General features: G+C 35.8%; 1 long non-coding RNA gene across 1 annotated transcript in view; it reads left to right on the forward strand.

Annotated features, from left to right (window-relative positions):
- Nucleotides 1-6173, forward strand: part of LOC107684189 (uncharacterized) — a 19035-nt gene extending 12862 nt beyond the window's left edge. The window contains exon 3 of the long non-coding RNA XR_001633826.1: nt 6109-6173. This is a non-coding gene — a long non-coding RNA (uncharacterized LOC107684189). The remainder of the gene's footprint in view (nt 1-6108) is intronic.
- Nucleotides 6174-7127: the final 954 nt, after the last annotated feature.

Below are 7127 nucleotides of genomic sequence, written 5' to 3' on the forward strand. Positions count from 1 at the left end.
ATTTTATAATGCCGTCTTATTGCTCTTCTTTGTAGGTGCATTTTAAAAATGTTTTCCCGATCAATCCTGGACTCCTGCTCAAAATGATAAATTATTATAACGACAGCTACAAAAAAAACAAAAAAAAACAATAAAAACCGCGAAGCTGTTATCATTCCATCCTGACAGATGACAGCTGTGACCTGTGACAGCTAGTGGAATCCCGGAAAATAAACCGTGGAACTTTGACCAATGAGAGAACAGTTTACTGGCCCGTGACTTGTATTAACAAATTTGGTCCGTTTAGAAACTTTGCCATGTGAAAACGAGCAGCACCAAGAATAAAAAGCAACATTGTAATAATTTTAATCCCTGTTTCGGAACAAAGCAATCGATCTACAGGTGTGAAAGCACCCTTAGTTTAGACTGCCGCTTTCTGTGCATGTGTTTCAAATGTGTTCGCTCAGAAAACCATATATCAGAAGTTTAAACTAGTATGGTTTAAAACATGATTTCAGTGCGATAGACAGGATAATCAAAACCAAACAAATGTTTTTAGCAGTGTATCTGAGGAACAAGCTGTAAAGGCACAGCCCTGTTCTGGAAAAGGGGGCGGGGAGCAGCAGCTCATTTGCATTTAAAGAGACGATCACAAAATCATTGTGTTTTTGCTTCCACTCAATATAGGCATGTTCAAAATTATATAACAAATGATCTGTGGAGTATTTTGAGCTGAAAATTCACAGACACATTCTGGGGACACCTGAGACTTTTATTACATATTGTACAGAGGGGCATAATTTGGTGCCCTTTAAATACGTGTTACTCAGAGACTGACATGATTGGTTAGTCAAAAATGTTTCATTCAGCGGTCGCAAATTAATTGACTTTTGAAAATCAAATAGATTTTGTTTAACCAAGTAAGGAGTGGTTTTGCTGAAAAATGTGTTTTTATTATCTCATAACAAAAACCTTTTGAAAATGAAAATGCAGATCCTGTTGTAAATAATAGTGAAACAAAGTCACTTTTTAAAACTGTTGTCCCATTATTATCCCTTAGTTGTTGTACATATGGTATTGTGGCATTAGCTAAAGTTTGCATTGTTCATTACCCACAACATTCTTGAAGCTCCGGTGACAGACAATCTACAAAATATTTACTTTGTATAAATTATCATTTATATTGTATTAAATTGTGTGTGTGTGTGTGTGCACGTGTGCCCATCCTCCTACATCCACTGAGACACTGTTCCTAAACCCTGGGGTTTTTGTGCACCTAGATCACTCTCATCACTGGGTTCCCATGGGGACCGCAAAACCCCTGTTGTCACAGTACCCGTGTCCCTCAGCAACTCAGCCAGGCAGCTGGCTTGATAAGGGAGTGAGGGACGGAGGGATGGATGGTAGGATTAAGTCTTCTCTTCCAGGATAAGAACCTTTCTGATTGAGGCTCCACTCCAGGAGTGGGTTTGATCTTTCCACCCATATCCCCTCATCTATTTTCTCATTCCCTCCATCCCTATTGTGATATCCCTTTCCCCTTCTTCCACTCACCCTACTGAACTATAATCCAATGTGACATACTTACAGATGGTCTGTCAATGGCAGCATCAGTGGTTGCTCAGCATCAGGGGGGCCCCTCGCCTGGCCGCCATCCTGGATCTGTGGAACCGGGGGCCTCATTGAGCGTATGCTTTGATGCTATAGAAATTAGACATTTATATGTGGTAAGTTGGGGGTTGCTGACAGTCAAGAGGTTGTATGTATTGAAGAGACATATTTGTAATGACAGGTCATTGAGAGTGAGGAGGAGCTGGTGTGTCTTCATACCCTGAGTTTGGGAATTAGACTGTTCCCGTGAGAGAAGAAACTGACACATTTCCAGGAAAAAAAAAACACTTTCATCACATCACTAGTTAGTTGGAAAACAATACTGCAGACCTTTGCTATTATAATGTGTAAGCTAGCAGCAAAAAATATACAAAAATTATTAAAATTATTCATACCGCACACAAAAATACAACATCCATGTAAATGAAGTGAAGTCATGAGAAATACTGTCAGTGTTTCTGCACATAACAGAAATGTAGCTTCATAAATAAAATAAAATGATTGCTTGGTTACCACAGTGAATATTGTGTTAATTATTAAATGCTTAAAGGTTGGGCAAGGAATATTTCTTTTTTTATGTGGTAGTATAGTATAATAGTAGAAGTATAATAGTAGAATTAGTATAGTATAATAGTAGAAGAAGTAGTAGTATTATTTCAAATTAAATTAATTTGTATTAATTTTAATCAGTATTTTTGTTCCGTGCTGAGTTGCATTTCGCAAACAACACCTAAACTCGCTGCTAAACTACCACCTGCTTAATTGTTGGATAAACTAACTAGCAATGCAGGAACTTTGTTGCAAATTTGTGATTCAAGTTAACTAGTTCAAGATCAAATTAATGTCACATTATTGTAAATAACAAACATGGCATCTGAGGACTGCTTCACTAATTTGGTTCACCATTATTTAGCTTTATTTTGTGGGTTACCCGCATGGTACTAGCAAGTACGCACATACTCTCTCTTTAAAAAAATGGTGCTTTTATTTCTTTTAATAAACTAAAAAACGTAGAATGAAATTTGTATGTAATAAAAGATACAGATTGCACAACATGTTAGCTTGCTTTTTTGCACAAGTGCATAATCTATTTAAAGGAATAGTTCACCCAAAAATGAAAATTCGGTCATTATTTACTAACCCTCATGTCGTACCTGTCTTAAGTTGAATGTTGTGGGTAATGAACAATGCAAACTTTAGCTAATGTCACAATACCATATGTACAACACTCTCATGTCGTACCATGTCTTATGTTGAACACAAATTTTCAAAAGAATTTTGAAGAACCAAACAGTTGTTGGTCCCCATTGACTTCCATAGTAGGAACAGAAATACTATGGAACAACTGTTAACTGTACTTCCAACCACATTTAGTTCTTTGGAACTATATGGATTCAAGAAACACCAACTCATTGAACTATGCTGGTAACAGCAGAACTTGCGAACACAGTAGGTTAACCACACTTTTGGGAAACATACCACTGGCTGGCAAAGGAGACACATTTTTGAAGAGATGAAGTAAAAAAAACTGGCTAAACTTCAGCTATCTCTGTGAATTAAACTGAGAAAAGGGAAAGTATTTAAACTTAAAAATGATATATTTTAGTTTCAATCTCTCCACAATACTACCACGGACATTTTAGGCAAGTAATTCACAAGCTAATGAAGCATTGCTCCCTAGCAGACCACTCTTTTTATAGCAAAGCAAATGATCCATTGAGCTGTACTGCTGCAAGGCTAAATGTTCAGCTTCTTGCTTGAGGGCTGTTGTTGTCAGCAGGCGATGTATCCCAGAGTCCCGCTGGAGAAGTCACACTGGGGTAGCATATTCATCATGTGGCCTCCACATTCAGCCTGATGTTATGAATCTAATTAGTTGATGGTGACACTGTCCTGTATCGCCATCCGGCTCGCATGCCTACAGCTTGCAGCCTTTATGCCTTTAATCCAGAAACAAATCCTTTGCATGCACAGGAAGAATCTTGTATTTGCAATTGTATTATTGTAATGACGCAAATAAGAAATTGAGTTTTCTGCATTCTCGATAAATCCGTAATTATATAAAGATTGTACTGCACTGAATTTTCAGCTATAGAATTCAAATTTTTATGAGATGTACTGCAGGTTTAGATCTGGTAGTGTCAGATGTGAGTTAGTCAGAGGTTTGATTTATGTGAGCATAAACCTTTTATTGCACCTATTCTTTAGAAGGGACTGATATTAAACTGTCATGCATCATCTGGGCAAATGAGAACCTTTGAATACTATTTAAAGGTGTGCTATCATGAGGAATAAATGTTTCCTTGATGTTTGGAGTTTGAATAGATGTTTTGTATGAAAACTTTCAGAAAAGAGTATTTATTGAAACCAAAAATAAAAAATTACATTTTAAAGTTACTTTCTGATGTCACACAGATGATAGTAATTATAATTTTCAGGTTATTCAAATATGTTCACTAAACATATACACTAAATTTGACCTAATATTCTCCTAATTTCCTAATTTTTGTTTTATGATGTTGTATTTAACCTATCTGTTTAATATGATATTGTAATGATCATTACTGTTATCTTATTTAATTCAAAAATAAGTCAGATTTAGAGTAGGGAAGGGTCATTCAAAATGTAAAAAATATGTGCCACTTTTTTCACAAAAATATTATGCAGCACAACTGTTTTCAGCATTGATAATAATAAGAAATGTTTCTTGAGCACCAAATCAGCATATTAGAATGATTCCTTAAGAATCATGTGACACTCAAGACTGAAGTAATGATGCAGAAAATTAAGTTTTGTCACCAGAGGAATAAATTACATTTTAAAATAGATTAAAACAGAAAAAAATTTACTATAACATTTGAATATTAATATTTCATATATTTATATATTAATATAAATAATATAATATATAATATTCTTAACATATATCAATATTTAATTAATATAATACAAATATATAATATGAGTTCTACCCTTCTTGTTAATGTGCTGCATAGAGGAGCAGAGGAACTTCACACTAAAGTCACAAGAGGACTGTTCACTCACACTATTTCAATCTGGCATGCTGTACTTTTGGCCTGTCAGACTAGAGCTTTTTTGTTCCATCTCTGTGAAGAAAAAGATAGCACTGGATGAAATGTTATCAATTTGCATGCACTTGTGAGAGGAGTTTCAATTGTGGCTTTTAGCACCAACCCATTAGCCTGATAATTGAAACCCAAGTTCTGTATGCTGCTGGCTTTGAATAGAACCTAGTTAATGCTAAAGCTAGCGTGAAGAGCGTTCTTGGCAAAGTATTGAGTCTCGCGAATCTCGAAAATCAGCATACGTGGTCTAAAAATAATGCACTGTATAGTTGCCTTTCGATATTTACTTTTTCGCCTTATCTTGCCTGTTTATCATTTTCAATCCTTTCATTCTCTCTTCCAGTCTGTAAATTATATTTTTCTATTCCTTTACCCTGCAAGGATATCTGATCTGAACACTCAAAGGAGCACAAAATCATCTTTCTGTTGAATTAGTCCTGGATGGCTCCTTGATCAAAACCAAAGGAAACCAGATTCTGAAGGTCTCGGATTGTGCAGCATGTCTCAAGTGCACAGCGGTCTTATTAATGTGTGCTGTTATTTACCACATGCTCCTAAATCGAAATTTCTCCGTAATGATGTGTGTGTGTGTGTGGCGTCTGGTATTATGGCAGATATTAACGCACGGTCACACCCTCTCCCTTCACGACAGACATAAAACCCAGCACTCATTAAAGACGGATCAGTGCATTTTATAAGAGCCAAGACAGCATTGCGTCCCTCCAGAAACATGCAGAATATAATTTATTTGATCTGGGGAGAGTGTGTAATGTGTAAGTAATCTATACCTGTACATGCTCTTGTGTGAGTGTGAATGCATGTATGTGTGATTTTAGCTGCGTCTGTTTGAGCTCATAATGAGAATGTCTGTCACTTTCCTCATTTTCTCACTTTTCCAAGATAATATAGCAGTTTGCAGTTCACTTTTAGTTGTTGCTGCCTTGTTGCACGTATATTAATAGGTGTGTATTATGAAAAAGAAACACTGTCTTGTACTGTAAAAAATGCTGCAGTCATTTTTAGCTTACCACTGATCATTAAATACAATATAAATTATAAATGTTTCTTGAGCAGCAAATCTGCATATTAGAATGATTTCTGAAGGATTTAACTGTGAAGAAGAGTTTAATTAATCAAAATATAAATGATTCAAGTATAATCGATGTGAATATAGCCATTTATGTATTAAGTTATTCCACTATTATAATCATGTGTATTTGCCTGCATGTATAGAAATCTGTATGAGACTGGAATCTGCAGACATATGGAGAAGTACATGATAAGCACATGATGGCATATAATGGGGCCCTTATTTTCACAGAACATAAAATTAAGGTCTCATGACTGCATCGTGATCCCATATGAATGAAATGTATTGAACATGCCCAGAGAAAAAACTGTATATAAGAGGGTACAGAAAAAGATTCGAGAGATTGCTCTGCAGAGTTCTCTCAGTTTTATTGTCTCTGAAAATAAAATCTCTTCTGGCATCAAAACTCCAAGACTCTGAGAAAGACTCTTCACAGCAGCGGTAGAAGCCACCACATATCACTGAAAACTAGAGTAATAGCTGCTGAAAATTCAGCTTTGCCATCACAAGATATTACAATATTGAAACAGACATCAGTTATTTTTAATTGTAATATTATTTATAATATGTTTTCACCATATTTTTTGTCAAATAAATGCAGACTTGGTGAGCATAAGACTTCTTTCAAAAACATTTAAAACTCTTACCAACCCCAAACTTTTGAATGGTAGTGTACTATACTGTACTGTACTATACTTCTTTCTCACTAGATCTTTTGCCTCTTCTTGGTTTGTTTGTAAATTGCATTTTTACATTTATGTAATTTGATTCTAAACCTGGTGAGTTTTATTCTTTAGTTTGGTTCAAGTAGGCATATATGATCATGACAATCGCAAATCTGCCTCAAAACAATCAAACATGAGACTTCAACTTCTGGAATGGTTTTCTTTTGGTGAGAACCAAATCGAAGAACCAACTAATATTCCTGACCAATGAGAGGCCAGTTTGCTCATGTGACTTTCATTAAAGGGATAGTTCAGCCAAAAATGAAAATTCTGTCATTAATTACTCACCCTCATGTCGTTCCAAACCCGTAAGACCTTCGTTCATCTTCGGAACACAAATTAAGATATTTCTGATTCATTCTGAGAGCTCTCTGACCCTGCATAGACAGCAAGGATCCTTACATGATCAAGGCTCAGAAACGTAGCATGGAGATCGTTAAAATAATCCATGTGACATCAGTGGTTCAACCGTAATTTTACGAGGCTACGCTGTTTACATTATTTATGCTTTGATCTGAACGTAAACAATGTATCCGCGTTGCATACGTTGTTTACGTATGTTATACTAGGGTTGGGTACCGAAACCCGGTACCAATATGGCACCGGTACCTATGTAACCGGTATGTACTAGAACCG

Source organism: Sinocyclocheilus anshuiensis, unplaced genomic scaffold, assembly GCF_001515605.1.
Source record: "Sinocyclocheilus anshuiensis isolate Anshui unplaced genomic scaffold, SAMN03320099.WGS_v1.1 scaffold1893, whole genome shotgun sequence".
Lineage (NCBI taxonomy): Eukaryota > Metazoa > Chordata > Actinopteri > Cypriniformes > Cyprinidae > Sinocyclocheilus > Sinocyclocheilus anshuiensis.